The sequence below is a fragment of the Vulpes vulpes genome, chromosome 12 (genome assembly GCF_048418805.1).
Source record: "Vulpes vulpes isolate BD-2025 chromosome 12, VulVul3, whole genome shotgun sequence".
Classification (NCBI taxonomy): Eukaryota; Metazoa; Chordata; class Mammalia; order Carnivora; family Canidae; genus Vulpes; species Vulpes vulpes.
In genome coordinates this window covers 34,337,514-34,364,817 of record NC_132791.1, presented here as the reverse complement: position 1 = coordinate 34,364,817, position 27,304 = coordinate 34,337,514, and the positions used below count along the sequence as shown (strand labels likewise).

General features: G+C 41.2%; 1 protein-coding gene and 1 long non-coding RNA gene across 14 annotated transcripts in view; one reads left to right on the top strand and one right to left on the bottom strand.

The window, feature by feature from the left end:
• Positions 1–27,304, top strand: part of FOCAD (focadhesin) — a 371,528-nt gene that overhangs the window by 51,047 nt on the left and 293,177 nt on the right. For 3 of the 12 annotated variants that reach the window (XR_011995526.1, XM_072728178.1, XM_072728172.1), the window contains exon 1: positions 10,921–10,986. The exons of 2 other annotated variants lie outside the window; for them this stretch is intronic. The gene's annotated coding sequence lies outside the window, so the exon portion shown is untranslated. Of the gene's footprint in view, positions 1–10,762; positions 10,987–24,688; positions 25,618–27,304 lie in introns of those variants that run through there. 7 more of the 12 variants (XR_011995525.1, XR_011995524.1, XM_072728175.1 and 4 more) reach the window with 6 other exon arrangements.
• LOC140594573 (uncharacterized) lies at positions 3,344–11,476 on the bottom strand. Of its 2 annotated transcripts, none has more exons than XR_011995527.1 (3): positions 11,376–11,476; positions 4,631–5,644; positions 3,344–4,153 (listed from the first exon to the last, which is right to left on the bottom strand). It is a non-coding gene; the product is annotated as an uncharacterized lncRNA (long non-coding RNA). The 2 variants fall into 2 exon arrangements; XR_011995528.1 differs by lacking the exon at positions 11,376–11,476 and adding an exon at positions 7,354–7,440.

The following is a 27,304-nucleotide window of genomic DNA, read 5'->3' as shown; positions in this document are numbered from 1 at the left end:
CTATGTCTCTGCCTCTGGTTTTCTCTATGTGTTTCTGCTTTGCTGGTCTGGGTTGAATGAAAATGAGGTGGAACATTTATGTCCTCTCCCAAAAGGCTGAGAAAGCTCATTGCTCACCCTGCTCTTCCTTTCCTGATAAGGGGAACTCTTTCTTTTATTTTTTTTCTTCCTTTTTAAAAAGATTGTATTTATTTGAGAGAGAGAGCCAGAGAGCCCAAGCAGTGGGAGTGGTTGAAGCAGACTGCCTGCTGAGCAAAGAACTGGATGGATGTAGGGCTCCATCTGAGGACCCTGGGATCATGACCTGAGCCAAAGACAGATGTTTAACCGACTGAGCCACCCAGGTGTCCCGGTAGGAATTATTTCTAATTGGGAAATTTCCTCTTGGCCCTGAGCAAAACCAGCTGAGGAATGGGATGATGTAAGCAAACTAAGCTTTGATGAAGCAGTTTTCCCTCTTCTCTTGTGCAATTATTGTTGGGGTTTTTGTTTTGCTGTGTTGCTGACATTTCTTAAGTGGACTCTAGAGCTCTTCTAGAACCGTTTTTGTTAATGAGTAGCTAATGGTTGATTTTTGTCAGGGAGCAGAAGCTGGGGTTACCTATATTGACGTTTTGGTGACATCACTCCTCTTTCATATCATGTTTTTCAGGCACAATGGAGTGTGGATTACTTTGTTATTGAAGTAGATGACAAAGTATGTATTTATTGTGCTACTCTACCTAGGTTGAAAGGTTTTAATATAATAAACGCCAACAGCCCCAGACTCATCACAATATTCCAGACTCACAGGAAAGCAATGATGAGAAAAATATGATGATTTAAGATGCAATAGCTCATCACAGCAGAATTTCTTTACAAAGAGAAGAATGAAAAAGCTGTAACCAGGATGCCTGGGTGGTTCAGCAGTTAAGTGTTTGCCTTGGGATCAGGTCATGATCCCGGAATCCGGGATCCAGTCCCTCATTCAGGCTCCCCTTGGGAAGCCTGCTTCTGCTTCTCTGTCTCTGATGAATAAATATATTTTTTTTTTAAAGCTGCAACCAAAGTAAATTTCTGAGTAGTTCATTTGTGAGTCAAGCAAGGAAAGTTGTTTACTGAGGGTGAGTTAATTAAATCATGTTTGATTGCAGCAGCTAAAGAAATGTTCCTGCAGAAAAATACATTTGTTTAAGACCATTAGCCTTTCAGTGAGAACAGTTGCTTTAAGAGTTGAGGACACTGGCAACACCATCAACAGCTAATTAAAAAATGAAGTAAATGATTTGGAGTGGTTTTCCTTAGCTCTTGATGAGTTGACAGATGTTCCCCATACTGATTGGTTGTTGTTGATTCAAGAAGTCAGTCCTGAGTTGGAGGTGGCTGAAGGAGCAACCTCTATGAATTTTTTTTTGCCTGGAACAATGATAGGTGAGTAGATTTTCAAAGGAATTGAAAATACTTTAATTCAGTACAATCTGAAGTGGAATCTGTTAAGATGCCTTACAATCAATGGTGATAAAAAATATGTGTAGAGCAGAAAGGCCTTAGTTGAACAATTTATACAGCTTGTGAAAATGCAGACTTTTTTTTTTTTTTTTAAGATTTATTTATCTATTCATGAGACACAGACCGAGAGAGAGGCAGAGACACAGGCAGAGAGAAGTGGGCTCCTCACAGGGAGCCCAATGCAGAGCTCGATCCTGGATCCCAGGATCACGACCTGAGCCAAAGGCAGGCGCCCGCCCAACCACCGAGCCACCCAAAGGTCCCGAAAATGCAAGCATTTAAGACCTGTAATTGGTCATTGTGCTGGTCCTCTGTGGGTAATTTGCAGAAAGTGTTTGAATTTATTCTACTTCGAACCAGTAGTCTTCCTGGTGAACTTCACATAGTCTGGTGGACCTAGTGATCCACAGTTCTGTGAACTTTTATCAAAGATGGAAGCTGAATAGCCTGACTTGCCCAGACCCACAGATGGCTGTGGGTCTTGATGGCTTAGCAGTGGTTAAAGTTTTATTGCAGTTTCTGAACCCGTCTCAAGCCTGAAATTTTTTGGAATGAGAACTTCCTTCAATCACTTTTATTAAACACCTAGTGGCTTTAAAAATCAGCTTTAGCTGTAGACTCAATCATGTTTCTTCTCAATATAAAATTACAAGGTAAACAGTGCTTATATGCAAAAGTTATACTGTGGTAAGACATTTTAACAACAATTAATGTTGCTTGAAGCACAAGTGATGTCAAGCTGTTTAATATACTTCCTGTGCTTCTAAGTTTCTTTTAAAAAAGCAAATCTCCATTCCCACAAAAGTTTGCAGAAGATATACTCTCTAAGCTCACACTGTAGTTCCAATAGCATTTTTGGATCTCCCTGAAAGTGGAAAGGAATTTTCCATATTTCAAAAGCCATTTAACTTTGCATTTGAGGGTCTTCAATTGGAAGTGATTAATCTGCAATATAATAACATGGCAATTGGCAAATATCAAGAGAAGAATCTAATAGGATTTTGTAAATTACTTCCTTTTTTAAAAAATTTTTATTTATTTATGATAGTCACACACATAGAGAGAGAGAGAGAGAGATACAGGCAGAGGGAGAAGCAGGCTCCATGCACTGGGAGCCCGACGTGGGATTCGATCCAGGGTCTCCAGGATCGCACCCTGGGCCAAAGGCAGGCGCTAAACCGCTGTGCCACCCAGGGATCCCTGTAAATTACTTCCAAGTGATAAATATGCTCAATTAAAATCATACTCTCATAGGTTTATATAAGTATTCGGCCATAGCAATCTGTGTGAAAAGATATTCTCAGAGATGAGGTGCATAAAATCTCATGGATCAAACTTAGTAGATGAACATTTGCAATTGATTTTGGCGAAAGAATACTAACTTTAAACTCCAACTAAATCAACTATTATCCCCTAGCAAAGAATTCTGTTCTTCTCATTAGTAGACCTATATTAGAAATGATTGTACTCAATTACTGTATTTTGGATTTCATCAATAAAAAATTTGTGGGACTTGTTTTCTTTTTGTTATTCAAATTTCTATATAATGTCCTCAATTTTGCCTCTTGTCTCACAAACCTAAACTATTTACTTTCTGGCTCATTACAGAAAAAATGTGTTGACCTTTGCTATAGATCAATCATGTTCCATCCCCTGGGGCTGGGAACTTTACTGAATCAAATAAAAATTGGGATTGTTTTAACATGGGAATTAGCAAGGATTCGATAGTGTTACCAGGTGAATTGGGGAGACACTGAGCCCGGAGGCCTTGACGGAGCTCGTCCCAAAGATGTTACCAAAGATTCTTCGTCCCATCACAAGAAATAATTCAAGGACCCACAACACAGTGGACAAGTGATACAAGTGAGAAAGTTTATTACAGCGAAAATATACTCAGGCAATAGGAAACTGGGTGGGTGAGAGAGAGAGAATGGGGAATGGAAGTGAGCGTGTGAGCCCAGTGTACATGTGAGCCCAGATAGCCTGAGTACAGGCGAACTTGTGCTGTGTGCCCTGGGGTTTGGCTTTCTTTTATTGACAGTTGTTAACAAAGGGGTGGAATATTAAATACTTGGGGTGGGGATTTCTTGGAAGGAGGGTTTTGTGCCTTTTCTTCTTTGTTTGGTTGGGTTTCTGGCCTACTTTGTTAGCCATCTTGGGCCTGTCTAAGCTTGATCTGGGTTCATCTGACTTTTCCAGTAGCTGGCTATGACTTCACTGTGGGCCTCTAAGTATCCTGTTAGAACTTAACTAACAGCCTATTCTAACAGTGTCTTACAAGTAAGAAAAGTGATTGGGTATAGTCAGTAGAGATACATGGTCACATCATCCCTATGTCCCAGCTGACACTGAACAAACACCCAAGCATGTGAATGAGCCCATCCTAGACCAACCACGCTGCCATCTGATTGCAGACTTATAAGTAGTTTCAGCAGGGACCAGCAAAGCCAGCCTATATCAGAACTGCTTTAGCAACCTACACGATTTTGAGAAGAATTAAATGTTTGTGATTTTAAGCCACTAAGTTCTGGGGTGGTTTGTTTCGCAGCTGAAGCTTTTACAGGTAATCAATGTAAATATGTGGGGTATCTTCTTTTTGCCCCTTCACTGTTCCCCAGAAGGCTGATGTGTATGAGCTGCATAAGCTTCCTTTGCTTCAGAAGATCTAGAGGGAGAAATGAGAATGACAGAAGTTAAGGTATGAATTCCTGAGCTCTCTCTCTTTTGGGTCACTGCAGACTGGTTGTGTTTCTTGACCAATGGTCCTAGTTCCTGTCAGGTAGTTCCTATATACACAGCCTTCTCCATGTTTGTTAACTCCTCCTTCCCTTGCTCTTTTTTTTTTTTAATAATAAATTTATTTTTTATTGGTGTTCAGTTTACCAACATACAGAATAACACCCAGTGCTCATCCCGTCAAGTGCCCCCCTCAGTGCCCATCACCCATTCACCCCCACCCCCTGCCCTCCTCCCCTTCCATCACCCCTAGTTCGTTTCCCAGAGTTAGGAGTCTTTATGTTTTCTCCCTTTCTGATATTTCCCACACATTTCTTCTCCCTTCCCTTCTATTCCCTTTCACTATTATTTATATTCCCCAAATGGATGAGAACCTACACTGTTTGTCCTTCTCCGATTGACTTACTTCACTCAGCATAATACCCTCCAGTTCCATCCACGTTGAAGCAAATGGTGGGTATTTGTCGTTTCTAATGGCTGAGTAATATTCCATTGTATACATAGACCACATCTTCTTTATCCATTCATCTTTCAGGGGACACCGAGGCTCCTTCCACAGTTTGGCTATTGTGGACAGTGCTGCTAGAAACATCGGGGTGCAGGTGTCCCGGCATTTCATTGCATCTGTATCTTTGGGGTAAATCCCCAACAGTGCAATTGCTGGGTCGTAGGGCAGGTCTATTTTTAACTCTTTGAGGAGCCTCCACACAGTTTTCCAGAGTGGCTGCACCAGTTCACATTCCCACCAACAGTGTAAAAGGGTTCCCTTTTCTCCGCATCCTCTCCAACATTTGTGGTTTCCTGCCTTGTTAATGTTCCCCATTCTCACTGGTGTGAGGTGGTATCTCATTGTGGTTTTGATTTGTATTTCCCTGGTGGCAAGTGATGCGGAGCATTTTCTCATGTGCATGTTGGCCATGTCTATGTCTTCCTCTGTGAGATTTCTCTTCATGTCTTTTGCCCATTTCATGATTGGATTGTTTGTTTCTTTGGTGCTTCCCTTTCTCTTTGAGGCTCAGGGGTGGTTTAAATGGTTAAATGGTTTCCCATTTACTAAGCCTCCTTTGTTATCTCATTATTTTGTGACTACACCTTTGTTTAGAGACCCTTATTGAAGTCTCTTCAATTTTCCTAATTTGATTGTGCTATTTCTTGCTGGGACCCAGGCTGATAGAGTGGGCCTTATCCAGAAGTTAACTTCTTGACAAGGGAATGAGTCTGGAAGGTACGCAGAAGTGTCACGATCCTGCAGCAGCAAGGCGGCAAGGTAATTGGAATAAATCAAGTTGGGGAAGAGTGTGGAAGCAAGGTCAAAGACAGAACTGGTTTTGTGTGGATGTGTATATATGGAAGTACATGGTGCAGGAGAGGCAAATCATACACGGGCTTGTTGACCTTTGTAAGGACTTTGTCTTCTACCCTGAAAGAAATAGGAAGCCATTGGAGCCATATACTCACATCTAATTAAATCTAATACGATTACTTTCAGGGCACCTGGGTGGCTCAGTTGGTTAAGCATTTGTCTTTGGCTCAGGTTATGATCTCCTGGTCCTGGGATTGAGTCCTGCATCAGGCTCTCTCCTCAGCAGGGAGTCTGCTTCTCCCTCTCTCGCTCTGTGGTCTTCCTCTCTCTCAAATAAATAAATAAAACCTTTTTAAAAATCTAATAAGATTACTTTCTGTAGATGTGTCGACAGCGGAGCTGTGTGACTCCGTTCTGAATTTCTCCTCCCAGTCTCGTGCCTGCTGATGAATGCGTGGGTGTGTTAAGCTGGCCCAGCATGCTTGGGCCTGAGTTCAAGGCTTTGTGCCTCTCCTGATGCTGTGGGTGCCGTGACCTTCCCTTACAGTACAGGATTCGGACTACAGTGTCTTTCTTTGTTAGCATATTCTTTTCAGTTCAGTTAATGATTTGGGAGTGGACACATTTTTCTTACTCTCTTTCTTTTGTTGTTGTTAAAGTCAATAGGCCCTTCTCTGCTGACTTCAAAAAGTGTACTTATCTAAAGGGTCTGGTACAATAGAGAACTAACTGCCTAACTACTTCAGGGGAAAAAATACCCGAAGGTTAACAGAGAAACGCTGTCTGCCTGCTTACCTCTTAAAGACAGTGGTTTGTCTTGAATATTTAAAAGGCAAAGAGTTCATTTGCATTTACATTCTAAGCTGATCCAGAAAATAATATACAGATTTGAAGCCTGTTTTAATCCTTCAATTGAAAATTCCATCTGTCCTGGGTCTTTTGGTATTAAATCTAGATCAACCTCTGCGGTTACGTGAAAGAAGTTGATTCTCCTCCCGTTGCTCCCATGAGGGTCCTCCCTCTCCCTGCCCTTTCTCAAAAAAATCTCCCCAGGCTGACTCTCTGTGAAACATTTGTGTAGGGCTCCAAAAATCCCTATCAGTCGTGGGTGTGCTCTACTCAATCAAGCAGACCTTCCTAGGTCTTACCTCAATCAAAATGTAGCTGCATATAGTAGCTGTATTCCCTCAGGCCTCATTCTTTGCTCTCAGCTCAGAAGGAAACCAATCTACTTAGCTAATCTGATTAATTAAGCAGGCAGGAGCCTTTTCCTCCTGGCTAACAACACAGCTGGCCTATCGGAACCTGTTCTAATCTTTGTTGTCTAACCTTGACCCTGATTTCTTTTTAAGCTTGTTATTATCACTTAAAAAAAATTGTCTAGCCCTGTACACAAAATGAGCTGTTTCTGTGGGTACGCAGTAGGAAAAGGACTGGACTTTGTTCCCCTGGAATCTTAGTTTCCCTTTCTGTAAATTAACAGGGTTAAACGAAATCAGTAAAACATCAAAAAATTTTGAGAAACAACATAGGACTTTATGATCATTTAAAAAAAACACCCCAAATTCCCAACAACTGTAATCTATTAATTATTATTTCATACAAGATAGAACATTTTTAACACCACCACTACCACCACCAAAGCATAATTTCAGAAAAAGTGATTCTTTACATTGAATTTATTTTTATGAAAACTCAATACATTGTTCGTATTTATTTACCTGTTTTTCATTTTAGCATTTGGGAGTGAAAACTTTGTCACGGATTGGCTGCTTCTGAGACCTTTTCTAGTTCTGAAAGTCTATACTTCTAAAAAGAAAAAGTACCTCTAGTCCTGACTTCCAGGATGAGCTGGCTTTTCGAGGCTGTGATTGTGTCTTTCATCTTCATATCTCTCATATCTAACATAATACCTGGGAGGGTAATAGATGAAATAAATTAAAAGTTGAGAGGATCCTTGCTGAACTACAGTAATCTATGGAAGGAGTATCTCCCAAGTAGGGTAGAGTATATCCCAGAAGGAGGTGAGGTATACTTCCAGCTTAGTCCGAGATTTGTAGCAAGCAGTCAAGTTAGTCCTAGGCTCTAGTTTAACAACCCAAGTCTCTTGATCCTGCCCCAAATTTGAATCTGAATTTTCAACAATGAAAAATCACAGGGGCACCTGGCTAGCTCAGTTGCCAGAATAGAATATATAACTCTTTATCTTGGGATTGTGAGTTTAGGCCCCATATTGGGCATAGAGTTTACTTAAAAAAAAAAAAAAAAAAAGTGGAAAATCACAGACTAACCATTATTCTTTAAAGGAGAATTTCCCCATGTACTCCTAAAAGCCACCCTTTCTATAACAGAGGCAGTAAATGTATTTATGGAGAGCCAGGCTGTCTGGATTCAAATTTTGGTTTTGCCACTAACTAGGTGCATGTGCTTGGTCAAGATGCTTCCCATTCTGTACCTAAGATTCTTTATTTATAAATAACTGTATTGGCTTCATAAACTGTTTTGTGGATTAAATGAATTGATATACTTTTTAAAAAATATTTTATTTATTTGTTCATGAGAGACAGAGAGAAGAGAGGCAGAGACACTGGTAGAGGGAGAAGCAGGCTCCATGTAGGGAGCCTGATGTGGGACTCCTTCCCAGGGACTCCAGGATCACTCCCTGAGCCAAAGGCAAATGCTCAACCACTGAGCCACCCAGGTGTCCCTGAACTGATACACTTAGAACAGAGCTGTTCACATAGTTAAGTGTTCAACTATAATTTTGACTGATGTCAAACTACTGTGTCTTAAGAAACATGGGAGTAGATTTTTAAAACAGTCTTTAGTTAAATAAATAAAAGAGAAATAGGTTTTATTATTTATTTTGAAAGATTTTTATTTCTTTGAGAGAAAAACAGAGGGAGAATGAGTAGGGGAAGGAGTAGCAGACTTTCCCTCCAGTAGAGTGGAGCTGGACTCAGGGCTCAATCCCAGGACCCTGAGATCATGACCTGAGCCGGAGTCAGATGTTTAACTGAACCACCCAGGAGCCCTTAATATTTTATTTATATAAGTAATCTCTACATCCAATGCGGTGCTCAAACTCCAGCAGGCTCTTTGGACTGAGCCAGCGAGGTGCCCCATAGAAGAACTTATTTTTAAAACATTTTTAAATTAATTAATTAATTAATTAATTAGAGAGAGTGAGCACTCATAAGCTTAGGGGAGAGGCAGAGGGAAAGGTAGAGGTAGACTCCCCCTGAGCAGGGAGCCTGATATGGGGCTTGATCCCAGGATCCTGAGATCATGAACTGAGCTGAAGACAGATGCTTAACGGACTGATGCTGCTGATACATTTAGAATTATTAAGACTTGGGACGCCTGGGTGGCTCAGTGGTTGAGTGCCTTCGGCTCAGGGTGGGATCTTGGAGCTCTGGGATCGAGTCCCACATTGGGCTCCCTGCAGGGAGCCTGCTTCTCCCTCTGCCTGTGTCTCTGCCTCTCTCTGTGTCTCTCATGAATAAATAAATAAAATATTAAATAAAATAGAATTATTAAGGCTGAAGAGGAATATCTGTGAAAATTAATTAAGGAAAACCTCAGTATAGTGGACTTAGGATGCTTAAAGGGGAGGTTGGTAGGAAAAGCCATACCCCTCAATGTCAGTTACAAACTCAACAGAAGAATCCTCCATAAGAATCATCAGTTATAGGTCCCAATAGGGTAAGATGTACTTTGCATCTCCTACAAGAAATCCACTACCCCTGCAACTCAGCCAAGGAGAAACTAACATCGCTCCCCAACTCTTGCTTTTCAGTGGATTTTCATCAACTTCATTCTTCTTCTGCATAAAAAAAAAATATTCCTTTCCTTTGTTTGTTGCACTTGCCTATGTTTTTGCTGCAGCTTGCTTGTCCTGGATTGCAATTCTCTGCTATTCCTGTTTAAGCCCATCGTTTGCTGGTAAAGTAACTGGCAGTTTATTTTTAAGGTTAACACAGCAAATTCCATAAAATCAAGAAGGCAATTATAAACCTTATTAAACTGCTTTCTCTCAAAGGATAACAGAGATTGAATATTTAAGTAGGTTTAACATTTAATTTAGATAAATTCCTACAGAATGAATGCATAATACGTTATTGAGAGAACTGAAATAGCCTGTGGTATATAATTACTTTTCTAAAGTGGAGTATAGGGAACCGAATCCTTCCTACAAATGAGAAGTAGAACTCTTGTGTCAGCACATTGAAATGACTTTGGCAACTTGAGAGTACCAGTACCAAGGACTCACAGCAGAGCTATTAAATTGAGAATCTCTAGAGATGGGGCCCAGGTACTGGTACTTTTTAAAAAGCTCTCCACTTCTATATATACTTACTTTTAAAGATATACCAGAGTTTAGAAACTGGTGGATGGGTCAGGTTCTCTAGAGCAACTTGTTTTTTTTTTTTAATTTTATTTATTTATGATAGTCACAGAGAGAGAGAGGCAGAGACACAGGCGGAGGGAGAAGCAGGCTCCATGCACCGGGAGCCCGATGTGGGATTCGATCCCGGGTCTCCAGGATCGCGCCCTGGGCCAAAGACAGGCGCTAAACCGCTGCGCCACCCAGGGATCCCTCTAGAGCAACTTGTTTTAACTCTTGTATATAATTTTTCCACAACCAGAATTCCATTCCTTCATTACCTTCTCACTTTTTTCTTTCTTTTCTGCTGTCTCCTTCAGCTTCTCTTCTACTGCGCCTGGTATTTTTACAGCCTTCTTATGAAAATGAGTGTTCATGCACAGATGGACACGCAATAAGTATTAGACAAATATAATAACAATCATAGCAATAGTTACATATGCCTGCTCTTCCCAGATTAACTGGGCAGAAATATGCAGGCTGTAGCGTTTTGTAGGACTCTCCAACAGGTGGATGCACCCGTGCAGCACTGGCAGCCGCAGTGTTCTCTGCTGGCCAAGGAAGTGAAAACACGAGGCGGCAGCTACAAGATTTTCTGAGTCGTTAATGTCAACGGGACTTTTTTTTTTTTTCTGGGAGACAAAATCCCCAAACCCCAAGAAACTGCTCTGCGTCGCCAAAGGCTGCATCGCGGCAGGCTGCCAACAGGACTCCCCCAGCACGCTGCAGGGGCATCTCCAGCGAGGTCCCCGCGGGCTAACCCCCGCTGCGCGGCAGCCCCCCCCGCCCCCCGCGGCCCCCACCTGCGCGCGCCGCTCTGCCCCGCCCCGGGCTCCTGCAGAGACGCCGGGAGCCGCGCTCGCCGCCCTCCAGCCGCAGTGCGCGGCCTTGGCCTTGACCGTGCGTGCGCGAGAGCGGAGAGGGGCGGGGCGAACCGGAGGGGCGGGGCCTGCGCTCGCAGTCTGCCAGCCCATTGGCTCTCTCCGCGTAGTCTCCGCCCCCAGGCGTTCGAGACGGCGGGGCGGGCCACGTCAGGCAGCCGGCGCGGGGCTGAGCTTGGGGCAGAAGGGAGGTAAGCTGTGCGGGCGGCGGGCGGCGCGCGGCGTGCTGCGTGCTGCGGGCGGCTGGCCCCTGCTCGGAGGCCGCGGGGTCGCACCCGCTCGTGGCCTGTCTCAGCTCGGCGTGGAGGGCGGCTTAGGCCCCGCGGGCCTGGGGCTGCGTGGGAGATGGGGCAGGGGAGCATGTGGCGGCAGGGCCGCGCCGGGGCGTGGGTGGCCTGGAAGGGACCGGCCTTGCCGCTCGCCCTCGTCCCGTCCCGGGTGGGCCCTGAACTCCCGGAGGACCAGGCCTTGTGCGTAGGAGAGCTGCGCGATGCCTGGGCGGGGCCGGCCCTGGTGCCTGCGATGGGGCGCAGCAGGATCTCGACTCGGAAACAGATCGGCGCGAGCCTTGCTTACTTACCTGCAGCAGGTTGCAGTGGCTCCGCTCTCCCCTGACCGCTTCCCTAGTTCAGGGCAGTGCCGGCGATTCCGGGCCGCGTCCTCTGGCTGGGGGGACGCTCTGATTATTATCAGTGACTCACTCAGATCCTGTCCACTTTCATGCAAAGGCTTATGGGTGAGCAGGGCCTGTTTCCAGACTTACCGGTTCTCTGGCTCTGTCCTCCTTTGCGGGAATTACCTGAAAAAATATATATGAATGTATGTTTTGAAATACCTGCAACAGCTATGCGGAGATTTGCACAGACTTGGCTGTTGTGCTGCACATAGGGGTTGTGTGTTGCACCGTGAGTTTTAATTTCAGCTATGGCATCATGATCCTTCAGTTTAGCTCCTGAAATTGGAGCTGATAAAATCAATCAAGTCATCGTATCAAGTATCATACAATCATTCATTCATCCATTCAACAAACTTTTTTTTTTTTTTTTTATAATTCCTTGATGATCAGGGTCTCATGAGTAAAATGGGCATTCCCTGCCTTTTCTCTCATTTGAGTTGCCAGTTTTATTGTCTAGATTTGAGTTGTAATTTTTTTTTTGTTGTTGTTGTTGTTTGATGGTTCAATTTCATGTTCCAGATTTAGGTGTAGAAGCTCAAGAATCTATATCCTAGGATAGAGCTCCTCTGAGACTTCATTTTTTTTCTTACTTTCATCTCCAGTAAACCTCAGACCATGGTGGCCCGAGGTGCTGTAATCCTGCTAACTAGATGTATTTTGAAAGACCCGAGGTCTAGGGTGCCAGTCTGTAAAGTGAGGCAATGGGATTAGAAGTATTCTGTAATTTTTAGATGTTCAAGGAGAGGAGGGGCAATTGGCATGTTTACTGAAATTTGTTAACGGTTGGGAAGTGACCGTTTTAAAAACACAATGTATATTAGGATTATATGCTTTAATCTTTCTGAATCTGTCCACATTGAATTTTTGACTAGCAAGCAAGTGCTTATTTACAATTTTGATTCACATTCAGTTCCTGCATACAAAGCACTATGACTCATCTAAATTTGGAAATGTAATAATCAGTAGCTTTTTAATGCTGTGTTTAAAGGTATGATATAAAAAGAATTGGGGGTACTTGGGTGGCTCAGTAGGTTAAGTGTCTGACCCTTGATTGGGCTCAGGTCATCATGCTCTGCGCGGGGAGTCCTCTTGAGGTTCTCCTCCCCTCCCTCTGCCCCTCCCCCATGTGTGCTCGTTCTCTCTCATTCTTTCTCTGAAATAAGTAAATCTTTAAAAAATTGTATAAATATGCAACTTTCAAAGTATTTTGAGTTGCAGTGGTAGATTAGTGGTAGCTAAAACCCTCTGCCTTGGTTAACTTGCTTTGGTTAAATGTTAGGTAGTTACTGTCACTCTGGCTAATATATATCATATGGTGACTATGTTAGCATTCATTCATTCATTCATTCATTCATTCGACAGAGAGAGCACAGGAGGGGGGAGTGGCAGGCAGAGGGAGAAGGAGAAGCAGGGTCCCAAAGGAGCAGGGAGCCTGATGTGGGACTTGATCTCAGGACCCTGGGATCATGACCTGAGCCTAAGGCAGATACTTAACCGTCTGAGCCACCAGGTGCTGTTAGCATTTGTTTTATCAAGCTAAAATTTACTGAATTTCAATTGATTGCTGCTTCCAGTTCAGAATTGATAACCATAAATAGTTTGAGAATAAAAATGCCCACAGAAATATAACAATAGCTTTAAAAAATTTTTTTAATTTATATGTATGAAAGAGAGGTGAGCAGGTGCAGAGGGAGGGGCCGTGGGGAGGGATAAGCAGACTCCCCGATGAGCCAGGGCTGGATCCCAGCACCCTGAGATCAGGACCTGAGCTAAAGTTGGAAGCTTTTCTAGTTTTAAGTTTGAGGAGAAAAAACACAATGAAAAATACAATTATAACTGTATTTAGAAGGAAAGTAAGGAGATAATAGTGTCAAGATTATTGGTAGGGTAGGCTTATAGTACAACTTGATTTTTAAAGTAGAAGTGTAATTGGCATACAGTATCTTTATTAGTCTTAGGTGTATATCATAGTGATTTGATATTTTTATATATTATGAAATCCCTGTAAGTCTAATTACCATGCAAAGTTCTTACAGTATTATTGACTATATTTCCAATGTTGTACATTATATCCCCATGACATAATGATTTTATTTTATTTATTTTTTATTTTTTTTTGACTAGTGATTTTATAACTGGAAGTTTTTGTACCTCTTAATCCCTTTTACCTGTTTTGTGAGCCTCCCAAATACTCCCCTCTCTGGTAACCAACAGTTTGTTTTCTGTATCTATGACTTTGCTTCTGTTTTGTTTGTCTTGTTTTATGGATTCCACACATACGTGAAATCATGTCTTTCTCTGACTTACTTCACTTAGCATCATATCCTCTAGTTCTATCCATGTTCTTCCAAAGGACAAGATTTCATTCTTTTTTTTTTTTTTTTTTTATGGCTGAGTAATATTCGTGTGTGTGTGTGTGTGTGTGTAAATAAAGTGTACTACATCCTCTTTACCCATTCATCTATCAATGGGCATCTATCTGTTAATGGTTAACTAAAAAAGAAACGGTGATAACTTAAACTTTGATCACATTACATGTGGGTGATACTTTTTTTTTTAAGGAGATGTGAAATACATATATTATGTGTATATATATTGTATATATTTTCTTAAGTTTTACTTAAGTAATCCCTATACACAACATGGGGCTTGAACTCAACATGACCCTGAGATCAAGAGTCGCATGCTTCTCTGACTGAATAGGCCAGGCACTGCTATATTGTGTATTTTTTAAAAAAGTGCTACAGAGGGGCGCCTAGATGGCTCAGTCTGTTAAGTGTCTGCCTTTGACTCAGGTCATGATCCTGGAGTCCCAGGATTGAGTCCTGTGTCCAGTTCTGTGCTCAGCGCGAGCCTACTTCTCCCTCTCCCCACTCATGCTCTCTCATGCTTTTTCTTTCTCTCAAACAAATAAATATATTTTTAAAGTGATTTTTAAAAAAGATTTTATTTATTTATCCATGAGAGAGAAAGAGAGAGAGAGGCAAAGACATAAGTAGAGGGAGAAGAAGGCTCCATGCAGGGAGTCTGATGTGGGATCCATCGGGGGATTCTGGAGTCACGCCCCGACCCGAAGGCCTACGCTCAACCACTGAGCCACCCAGGTGTCCCAATAAACAACAAACAAACAAATAATATTTTAAAAAATTTAAAAAGTGCTACAGGTATAGAGATGAGTATAATAAAATATGGTATAGTTATGTAAGTATAACATAAGTCTGTGATTCATAATTGATAAATTGGATTGAGGTAGTGTATAGTATCTCTATATGATAGGAAACAAGATTTGCTAAGCTTATGGGACAGAGGATGTTTGTCAGTTTTTCTCCCATTTAAATTATTTGAAAGAAACTTTCAAGCAATGTGGAAGGTCTCATCTATTTTGAAATAATAATGAATATTATTTTTATAAATTGAGTCCCCCAAGTACTTCTAACCTCATAACTTCTTACTCTATTTCAAATCACATTGGAAGTAATAACATTGCATTTATGATTTTGAAATTTTGCTAAATTTATATTGGCTTTTGTTCAGTTAGTCTGATTAGTTTTTATATTTTTAAGATGTTCACAAGCTTTGCTATTAAATACTGTACAGTTTTCCATTGTTCATGATGGAAAAACATTTCTTTAGGCCAAAGGAATTTGAAAATAAGCTGCGTAGTCAGCTATTATTATTATTTATTTAGAGATTAACATTTTCACTTGCCTGGGGACTACGAAGCAGTCCACCCACGCTTCTAAACTGAAGACTTCAGTTCTTTTCAGTGCATTAGACTATATCTTTTAATCTTTTTTTGGTTAAAAAAATGACTGCTTGCTAATTTGGCTGATAAGCATGTTGAACAAATGTTATTATTATTGTGAATGCTGTAACTATAGTTCTCTCTTCTCTTTAAAAACCGTTTCCTTTGGCCTAGCTGCTCTCAGAATTTATTGTAAGTTTTCCTCTCTTTAACAATCATCAAATAGGTTGGTTTATTTAATCAAACCTTCAGGTTTTAGTATATGATATTAGGACTCATGGAGTGGAAGAAACTTTGTATTAAGGTTTTGAATTGTTGAAACACTTTGAATTGTTGAAACAAGTTAATGGAATTTTTAGAGTTATAGATATTAAAGATACTGTATTTTTTTTAAAACGATTTATTTATTTATCTATTCATGAGAGACACAGGGAGAAGGCAGAGGAAGATGCAGGCTCCCCTTGGGGAGCCTTGCAGGACTTCATCCCAGGACCCCGAGGATCACGGCAGAAGGCAGACTCTCAACCACTGAGCCACTCAGGCATCCCTAAAGATATTGTATTTATTTTTTTCATTTGACAAAGAGTATCTGCTCTGGTCCCAAGTCCCTAACCTACCTTCAAGGAGCTTATAGTATTGCATGGAAGTCATAGAGCAGGCCAAAATATAAAGAGATAAATATTATAGTCAGACGCATGCATAGAGCCCTGTGGGGGACAGGAAAACTGTATGTGTATGAGACTTCAGGGGAGTCAGAGAAGGCTTTTGGAAGAATGTTTGCTTTAACTGAATTTTGAAAGCAAGTAGAAATTAATTGGTGAGGATGGAGGATAAGGCATTCTAGGTGCAAGAAGGAAGTGAGGCCAAACTGACAGAAACAATATGGATTCTTAATGTATTAAGGGGAGGACAGAGAGATGAAATTTAATATGTAAACAAGGGGCCCATAATGATAGGCCCTCTTTCCTACTGTGTTAAAGATTTTGAACTTTATTCTCAAGGCTGTGGTAATCCATTGGTAAGAGATTTTAAGTTGAAGAAAGTTAAGTCAGTTTCATGTGGCAAGGTGATGGATGAATTGTAGTGCAGCAAGGCCCATTTGCTTTTTTTTTTTTTTTTTAAGCTTTTATATATTTACTTGAGAGAGAGCGGGAGAGAGCAAGCACAGAGGCAGAGGGAGAAGTAGGCTCCCCAGTGAGCAGAGAGCCCCATGTAGGGCTCCATCCCAGGACCTCGAGATCATGACCTGAGCTGAAGGCAGATACTTAACCAACTGAGCCACCCAAGTGTCCCGGCAAGGCCCATTTGTGAAAGCATAATATGGTAGAGCTCCAGATTAACAGGGGTGTTTGAGAGACTAGGATGGATCCAAAGTATGTGAAGATGATGAAATTGGGTGTCCAGTTTGATATGGGGATAAAGAAAAGGTGGAGTCAAGATGCCTCCTAGTTTTATGACTTCCCAAGATGAGAACCACCTGAGGATTATCAGATGACTAAGATGAGTCTTGGATATGCCTCTGGGTCACACAGTTGGTGCTGTTCTGTGGGCAGTTGGCTCCATTGGTCTGGGGAATGAGGAAAGGATTTTATACAATATAGAGGTGAGGATGTTATCAACATGTAGGTAATAGTAGAAACAGTGTAAATGGTTGTAGATACCTAAGAGAGTTTGTTGAGTAAGAAAGAATAAAACAGAAGAGAAGCTCTCGGGAGCACCATCATAAGGAAGATGTACAATGAAAAACAATGAGAGGGAACAGCCTAATGGACATTGGAGCTCTAGAAGAAAAGGAGATAGAAAATTTCATAGAATGAATGGTCAATTGTCAAACACTGTGGAGAATTGAAGAGAGAACTCACTAGAAATTTTAGGAAGGTCTAGAAGATAGGCAAGAGTCATTAGTTTAGGAGCGCCTGGGTGGCTGAGTTGGTTGTGTCCAACTTTTGATTTCTGCTCAGGTCATGATCTCAGGGTCCTGGAATAGAGTCCCTATTGGGCTCTGAGCTCAGCAGGGAGTCTGCTTGAGGATTCTCTTGCTCTCCCTCTGCCCCTCCCCTCTCCATGCACTCTCATATAAATAAATATTTTAAAAATAAGAATTATTAATTTGTAATGTTTTTAGTTCATGTAATTGTGTGACTTTCTGTAACAAAAATCAGTAAAGCCAGAGATTTTGAATAGTTGGAATGATCTAGTACTTGGAGTTTGTTTTGTACATGATAGGAATGGGTTGGAGCTCAAAGTATTAGCAAGACAATGGTTGAAGTGATGGAATGTGAGATTTAGATGGCATGGAGGTGGTGAACCAAGCAGGAGGAGGCTGAATGATTGAAAGAGAATAATTGGTTCAAGAGTGCTTGGCTGGCCCAGTTGGAGCATGTGACTCTTGATCTCAGGATCATGAGTTCAAGCCCCACGTTGGATGTAGAGATTACTAAAAAATAAATAAACTTGAAAAAAATAACTGGTTCAAGGGATTAGAAGTCGGGTTGAGGTAAGTATACAAGTATATGTAGGTATAAGGGAGATAGCTGATAGAAGTATTCTGGACTCAGAGAAGAATATTGGAGTTGACAATTTTAAGATGCTAATAGAATGTAGGGTTTGGTCATGGATGTATATGGCTAAAATGGAGTGATGAGATATTCAAGAGCAATGAGACTGATGTGTTGAATGAATCACTCACCTTAGACATGGACCCCAGAAAACCATGACACTCAGACTGGAAAAGTAGACTGTGGTTGAAGTTTTCGATGCCTGTAGAAGTGATGAGTATATATGAGGTGAAGATACTTGCATGACATGCCCTCAGAGCTATTGGGGTAAATGGTAAGGAAATGTTCTTCTGGGCCTTGGAGCTTAGAATGATGATTGGCTTTTACTGAGGTTGCCACCAAAGAAGGAGAGTATAGGTTTTGCTAGGCCTAAGAAGTAGAGGGAACACCTAATGAAGATGCTGAGCATCTAATAAGAAAGTTAGTTGACCATGGTATCAAAGTCCAGAAGGAGAGGACAGGCTAGTGTTTACTGAAGAGGAAGGCAGATTAGGAAGAGATTAGACTTGGGTGTGAGTAGGGCTGAAGTGTACAGCCAGCTTTGGAGTTACAAATAGAAGTTTGCATGTCAGGTTTGGATGAGGCTTCTTGTCAGCTTTTATCTATCAAATCATCCTAGTTTCTGTTTATAGTAGGACAGCATTCCTTTCTTTCTAAATTTAAGAATAACCTATGTCTCCAGTGAATATTTGTTATTTGTCAGAGAAGGAGAGGCAATGGCCTTTTTGCTTTTTATACTTATTTTTGAACTTTGGACTTCCAAAAAGTCCAAAAGACTTTTCATCACATGTGCCAGCTCTCATCTATTGTTAGTATGCCTGGAAGGTATGTTGACCATTTTTGGGTTAGTTCTGGGCTGAGAGGTGTGAAAAATGCCTTGATACTGATGACAGTTGCTGTGAATGTGAGAGGTGGGCATACCTACATTCCCTCTGATTTCCCTCTTCTTATTTTAGGATCTGGAGTCACGTTAAACAGTTTCTACATTTCTAAGGACAGCTCCTCACTTATTCATAAGATCCTATTCCTTTCGCCTACTCAGAGATTCGGCTCCATTATCTCTCTCTCCAGCAAGATTGTATTTTCCCTAATTATTAGATTATTCCCTTCAGTATGTAAACATGTTGTTATTTCTCCTATCTTAGAATAATTACCTATTGATGGGAGCGCCTGGGTGGCTCAGTTGGTTAAGCATCCAAGTCTTGATCTCAGCTCAGGTCTTGGTCTCAGGGTCATTGGTTCAAATCCCACCCAACATGGAGCCCACCAAAAAAAAAAAAAAAATTACCTTTCAAAGTTCCTCTCTAGCTCAGAAGGTAGAGCATGTGGTTCTTGATCTCAGGGTTGTGAGTTTGAGTCCCACGTTGGGTGCAGAGGTTACTTAAATAAATAAAAACTTAAATAAAATCTTTAAAAACAATTATCTGTCTTGACCGCATCTTCCCCTCATGCCACCACATAATTTCTTTTTTCACCTTTATAGCAAAACTTACACTCATGTGTCCGGTTATTTTCTTATTCTTCCTCAAACCCACTTGAATCCTGCTTCCTTCACCACTTTGACAGAATTTGCTCTCCTCAGAGTGATTAATGACTTTCATTTTGCTAAACCGAAAGGTCTGTTTTTTAATCTTCATCTCTTCCCTGGCCTATCAGCATTCTGCCCCAACTTTATTGAGATATAATTGGCACATAACATTGTGAAAGTTTAAGGTGTGTTGATTTGATAATTGTAATTTGTAAATTATAAAATTACAAATTTGGAGATTCTAATTGTAAATTGCAATTTGATAATTTACATTTGTAAATTGCAAAGTGATGACCACCATTGTATTAACTGCCACCCCCAGCCTGCCATATAGTTACCATTTCCTTTTTTTTTTTTTTTTAATTTTTATTTATTTATGATAGTCACAGAGAGACAGAGAGAGAGAGAGGCAGAGACATAGGCAGAGGGAGAAACAGGCTCCATGCACCGGGAGCCTGATATGGGACTCGATCCCGGGTCTCAGGATCGCGCCCTGGGCCAAAGGCAAGCGCCAAACCACTGCGCCACCCAGGGATCCCTAGTTACCATTTCCTATCAGCATTTTTTGAAACAGTTGATCACACTCTGCCTCTTGAAACACTTTCTTCCCATAATTATCAAAGATGCCACAATTCTTGGTTTTCTTTTACCTTACTGCTCCTTTCAACTTCCTTACTGGTTCTCTCTTATCTCTCTGACCTCATTGGAGTGCTGCTCAGTCATTGGACCTCACAGTCTAGAAGTTTGAATGTCAAGTTTGGATGAGGGTTTGTATCATATCAGTCATATCACTCAGCCTTTGTAAATGCTGGTAATAACTCTGTTAGCTGCAAAATTTATATTTTTAGCCTGGACCTTGTCCCTGAAATCAGACTCCGTGTATCCAGGTCCCTACTCAGCATTTCTCTTTGGATGACAGATAGAGATCTCAACCTCAGTCCCTGATTTCTTCTCTATACTTGTTTCTTCTGTGGTCTTCCCCATCTCAGTCCTTGGACACTCCTTCATTTCCATGACTCGGGACAGTCACCTGGGTGTCATCCTTGCCTCTTCTCTTGCTCTCACAATCCACACATGTAAACTATTAGGAAAGTCTGTTGGCTGTACCTTTGGCATATGTCTGTCTAGAGTCTGAGTACTTCTCATTACCTGCTGCTCTCAGTCTAGTCCAAGACCGTGTTGTCTATGTCCTTGATGTTGTAATAACCTCTATATTGGTTAGCTGTTACAACCCACCTCCAAAATTTAGTGGGGTAAAGCAACAATCATTTTTTAGTCTGTGATTCTGGGGTTAGCAATTTGGGTTGGGGTTGGTTTTGGAGAGGGGGCGGGTAGTTCTTTTGGTAGTCTTGCCTGGATTCACTCATGTAGCAAATGGGGACTGGTAGGTTTGGAGGTTTCATCTGGGAGGCTTGTCTCTGCTATGTGTGTTCTTGCTCAGCTGTCCCATGATTTTTAAAAAAATTTTTTTAAAAAAATATTTTATTTATTCATGAGAGAGAGAGAGAGGCAGAGACATAGGCAGAGGGAGAAGCAGGCTCCCTGTGGGGAGCTTGATGCGGAACTTGATCGCAGGACCTTGGGATCACAACCCGAACCAAAGGCAGACCTCAACCACTAAGCTACCCAGGTGCCCCGCTATTCCATGGCTCTTAACATGGTGATTTAATGGAAGCAAGAAAGCAAGAGGAAGCAGTGTGGCATTGAAACTAAAACTCCAAGCCTCACTTCCTCTGCTGCTGATTAAAGCAGTCAACAAGGAAGCCCAGATTCAAGAGTGGAGAAATAGATTACCTGTTTATGAGGGGAGCAGCAAAGTCACTTTGTAAAGAAGTGTGCATACAGGATTTGGGAAGAATTTGGGGCATTTCTTGCAGTCTATCATAGTCTTCTAAGTGCCCAATTCTTTCTTTGCCCCCTGAAATATTGTCAGCAGAACAAAGTGATTATTTTTAAAACACACCTTAGATTTCTCCTCTCATCACTCATCCAGAACCCTTTAGTGATTTCCCATTGCCACCCGAAATAAGAGGGAAAGTCTTCGCAGTGGCCTGTGATCTGGCCCCTTTGTTGCCTTTCTAACTTCATTTCCAGCTACTCTGCCCTCACTCATTTAACCTGCTCTATTAGCCTCTGCTGTGAGAAGCAGGCTCCCTGTGGGAACCTGATGTGGGACTTGATCCTAGGACCCTGGGATCACGCCCTGAACCAAAGGCAGATGCTCAACCAGAGCCCCAGGTTCCCCTCCCACCATGATTTTTCTATTGCTGTTCTTTCTGCCTGGAATTCCCTTCTTAGAGACTGTGGACTCCTGCTTCACTTCATTTAAGTCTTAGCTTGTGTGTCACCTCTGTGAGTTCCTCACTGACCATTCTTCTAAAAATTAGATCCTCTTTCTTTCTGTCCCCCTTTCCTGCTTTACTTTTGTATATAGCCCTTATAAAATGCTGTGTCATTTACAATTTTGCTTATTTTTGTTTTCCCTCTACTAGGAATGTAATCCCCTTGTACAGGCAGGGACCTGTTTTTATCTTCAGTGTAGAGGGATTTTTTTTTTTTTTTTTAAATAGTACAGCGTTTGACGCAAGGTAGCATCTAATAAATATTTGTCAAATGAGGGGTAGGTTTTTAATATGGAACTTTTTTCAGGTATCTGGCTATCTCTTCCATGTTTTATGGAAGAGCCCTTAGAATAGATTCTGGCTATTTATTACCTGAGGAAATTTGTGGCCTCTTTTTACAAGTACTGTTTGTTTATTGATTGATTGATTGATTGATTCACTCATTGATATATTTGTAAATACTTTTGTGATCCTCTGTTTTTAGAGCTCAGCTAGCCAAAGTGTTTTTCCATCTCCAGGCTCTTTATTCTTTGGAAGAAGAGTGTCCTGTTTTCAAATCAACTGCATAGAATATCTCCCCTTTAGGTACTTACTAGCAGCTTCTTCACTTTGAGGTGTAAATCATAACATTTTTATTCAAAGCAAAGCTGAAATAGTTAACATGTGAAAGAATAGTCTGAGATAGGGATCCCTGGGTGGCTCAGTGGTTTGGCACCTGCCTTCAGCCCAGGGCGTGATCCCAGGGTCCCAGGATCGAGTCCCACACAGGCTCCCTGCATGGAGCCAGCTTCTCCCTCTGCCTGTGTCTCTGCCTCTCTCTCTCTCTCTGTCTCTCGTGAATAAATGAATAAAATCTTAAAAAAAAAAAAAGGATTAGTCTGAGACAGATTTCCATACCTCTTCTAAACTTTTGGACCTTCTTATTGATAACTTCAGGTAAGAAAGAGATTTTTTTTCCAGTCAAAACAGAGTTATGTTAAATTCTAATTTATAGCATAGTCTTAAATCATTCTGACCCATTAAGCAGGAGCATAACCTTTGAAATTAGTGATTATGAATGAAAATGATAATCTCTTAAGTGCCTCAGCCTCTAATTTATTATTATTTTTTTATTTTTTAAAGACTTCATTTATTCATGAGAGATACAGAGAGAGGCAGAGACATAGGCAGAGGGAGAAGCAGGCTCCTGCCGGGAGCCGGATGTGGGACTTGATCCCAGGACCCTGGGATCACGACCTGAGCCAAAGACAGATGCTCAACCACTTAGCCACCGAGATACCCCTCCAATTTATTTTTTTTTTTAAATTTTTTTTAATTTTATTTATTTATGATAGGCACACAGTGAGAGAGAGAGAAGCAGAGACATAGGCAGAGGGAGAAGCAGGCTCCATGCACCGGGAGCCCGATGTGGGATTCGATCCCGGGTCTCCAGGATCGCGCCCCGGGCCAAAGGCAGGCGCCAAACCGCTGCGCCACCCAGGGATCCCTCCAATTTATTTTTGTAATTTGTTTTTGTTGTATATCATCAAGGAAATCTTCAGTCACAGATTAGCTGTTGCAAGTTGATGATAATTTTTTTTTAAATCGGTTCACATTGTAATCTTACAATTTCTGGTTTCTTAGTTTTCTTGTGGAAAATATTGAACACACACATAATTAGGTACTATAATAAATGAATTTAAACAAAATTAACATTCTGTTGATCTTGGTTTGTTTCTCTAACATTTTTTCCTTCTTTGGCTTTTTCTCCAAAAATAATTGTTTTTGATTAATATTTTAAATCATTTTTAATTAAAATCACTCTTAATAAATGTAATAATTTAATTTTAATGTTTTATTTTAAACATAATTTCTATGCCATTATCACACTCAACAAAAGCTAAAGTAACACCAATTTCTCAACTATTCTGATAGTCATTCCTTCTCTATTTCAGAATTTCTTAGCTGTGCCAATAAGGTTTTATTACAGTTGCTCCCAGATTGTAGTTGGTTATTAAGTCTCTTCATTACTTATACTTACAGTCTTTCTAGCCCTTCTTTTTTGTATGTCATTGATTTGTTGGAGAATCAGTCAGTTGTCCAATAAAATGTCTCAAATTCCGAGTTTATTGCTCTGTACATGGAGTTTGTTTACCTTGTTTCTCCATTTCTTGAGCTTTCTATAAATTGGTAGTTAAATATGGAAAGGTGCGTAGATCTATTTTGAATTGTTTTAGGTGAGAAATATTTTTAAAGGATTCTGTGTATGTCTTTTTTTTTAAAGATTGTATTTATTTATTTGAGAGAGAGAGTGTTGCATTAGCGGGTGGGGAGCAGAGGGAGAAGCAGACTTCCCAATGAACAGGGAGCCTAATGTGGGGCTCGATCCCAGGACAGTGAGATCATGACCTGAGTTGAAGGCAGCTGCTTAATAATTAGACTGAGCCCTACAGGCACCGCCCCCGCCCCATGTATGTCTTATTCCATCCCAACACGAGGATAGTGTCTGGTTTTCTTACTTTTAGTGATGCTAAGTGTCTGGTTTTCTTACTTTTAGTGATGCTAAGATGAATGCATGGGTTCCAGTGGGGTAATCTTAATCCTTCAAATAATGAAGTTCCCATCATCCTTTAGCCTAATAATTTCAGCAACAATTGATGGTTCATTCACTCATCAATTACATATTAACGAAGTGACTTCATATCTTTAAAGGTTTATTTTTAAAGAAATGAGTACATTTAAACTTTCCTTACATTGCTCTTCACAATATCACTTCACAACTAGTTTTTTTCCCTCCCTACTCCCCCAATTCTAAATTTACTCCCATTCACCATGGTTTTAGAATGTGTTGAATGTATAACACAAAAGCTTGGAAGGAGATATAAAATAGGATGACAATGAAGGCTGGGGAAGTGGGGATCATCCACCCCCCCCTACTAGTTTAGCTGTCTTCGTTCTCTCCTTAGGGCTTAGTGGGCCACAGATGCCTCATAGGGATTGGCGAAGGGGTAGGACTGGGTTGGAATCTCTCTCTCTCTTTTTAAAAAGATTTTATTTATTTGAGAGAGAGAGTGCAGGAGAGATGTGTGCGGGGGGAAGGGCAGAGGCAAAAGGAGAAGCAGATGCCCCACTGAGCAGGGAGCCCGACTACACGGGTTTCCATCCCAGGCCCCCAGGATGATGACTTGAGTGGAAGGCAGACGCTTAGCCAACTGAGCCACTGGGGCGCCCCTGCTGCATGTTTTAAAAGCAGATGGGTGACTCCTTTAGCCTTGTGCATCTCAGTGTGACTGTGAATTTCTTTCAGTTGTCTGGACTAGAAACCTTGGTGTCATCCTTTGCTCTTCTTGCCTTCCACATCCTATCCAGTAGCAAATGTTGTTACGTGAAGTCTGACCTGTTCTCATCATTTCTGCTGCTGTTCTCCAAGGCAACATGGTGTTGCTCCCAGATTACTGTTGTAACCTCACTGGTTTCTCTTTTTCCATCCTTGCCCTTTCACGGTCTATTCTTCTGAGAAGCCAGAATGATCTTAAAAATGACAGTGCAGTCTGCTATCCCCCTGTCCCAAGCCATCTAGGACTTGCGGGCTTCCAGCATCCTACCAGCACCTAGGTGATCTGGGCCCTCAGTCGCCCTGTCCTCTCTCCCCCTGCCACCTTCCTCACCTGTGCCAGCTGTCCTGGTGTCCATGGTCTTCCCTGAATTTGCTAAACCTGTTTCCATCTTGGGGTCATTGCTCTTAGTGTTTCTTCTGTCTGGATTAGTCATTGTTTCTTTCCAGTCTCTGTCCAAATGCCACTCTATTCTTTTCTTCTTTCTTTTTTTAAAAAGATTTTATTTATTTATTCATGAGAGACACAGGGAGAGAGGCAGAGACACAGGCAGAGGGAGAAGCAGGCTCCCCACAGGGAGCCCGATGTTGGACTCGATCCCAGGATCCCAGGATCACACCCTGAGCCCAAGGCAGACACTCAACCACCGAGCCACCCAGGTGCCTCTAACTCTTTCTTTATTCTTTGACAGATGCCAAAACATAAGACTGCCCTAAAATTCATCTATCGATGATGTAATTTTCTTTTAGGTATCAGGTTGTATGTGCATTTGGAAAATTCAAGGAAAAGAAACTCTTGTACTGTAATTTAAGCAATGAAACATACCTGGCTTTTATAAATGTTCCTTTAGGCTATAATGAATAAGTTCTGGAGGTCTACTGTACAACATAGTGCCTAGAGCTAATACAGTATTGTGCACTTCAAAATTTGTTAATAGTGTAGACCTTGTGAAGTGTTCTTGCCACAGAACAAAAACCAAAGGACACAAGAAAACTCTGGAAGGCGTTGCATGTCTGGTACCTTGATTGTGCTGATGTTATGGGGGGGTGGGTGTTTAAGTATGTCCAAACTCATCACACGGTACACATTAAACATGTGCATTTCTTTGTATATCTATTACTGTACAATAACTGTTAAGAAATACCTACTTTCTCAACTGAGGCTAACATCCTTGATGAAAATGAGAGTGGAGAAAGTTGAACACACTGGAGGAACACTTAATTTTTTTCAGGGACAGATGGATTAATTTGCTGGCAAACAATTTAGAATCAAAGGTAATTCTGTTAGCTCACTTGTTTGGAACTCTGCAGGACCATTATAGCTTCTAATAACTCAAAGGTGTGACTTTCTCATTAAATAGCTCTTAATAAGCAGTATAATTGGATCAAGTGAGACTTTTATCTTGGTGTGTGCTGTGGCAAAACTGCCTCTTTAGACGATGATGAAAGACCACGGTTGCAAGTGAATAAATAAGATCACTAATTTTTTTATTGAGACCTAAAAACTGACCATATGGTTTTATTTGAAGAGAATAATTTTTACTTAGTTTAAAAAGAGTAATGGATGCTCATTGTAGGGGTGGGGGTGGGGGTGTGGAGTTAAAAGTAACAAATATAAGGAGGATTTGTGATAGGTTGTGATCACTATCATCTTATTTCCCAGACAGGAATTTATTAAGTTTTACTTTTTAAAAGATTTTATTTATTTATGTGGGAGATAGAGCACGAGATGGGGATGGGTCAGATGGAGAAGGAGACTCCCTGCTAAGCAGGGCTCCATCCCAGGACCCTTGGACCATGGGCTGAATCAGGCAGACACTTACCTGACTAAGCCACCCAGGCACCCCAGAAACTTGTTCGTCTTTTTGCATATTCATTCACTTCTTTCTCCCTTAATCCTATGTCTTTATATATGTGGTTTATCTTGGTTGTGTTCATGATTATGTGTAATAATTTCTTTTTAAAAAACTCTATTGTAAGCATTTGCTTATACTATTAAAACTCTTTGTAAATGTATTTTACATAACTAAGCAGTATTTTATCTGCATATTCCTTAGCTTACCTTTTAGGTCAGTCAGTGAATAATTTTACACAAAAGGTGGTTGGTTGCTTTTAAAGCCTTGTGTATTCTTACACTTTTGGAACAGGAAGTGATTAGAGCTCGACGACTGTATGCCACCCTCTGGGATGTAGCCAAGAAGTGCCAAACATAAGATCGAATGCTCAGCAAGTAGTAGTACCTTGATTGCCTGCTCCCCTACAGAGTGGGTTAGTTTTGACAACTACCTCAGACTTTCAGCTTTACTGTGCTAAGTTCCTAATGGAATTGAGTTTGGTGGGTGGGGCT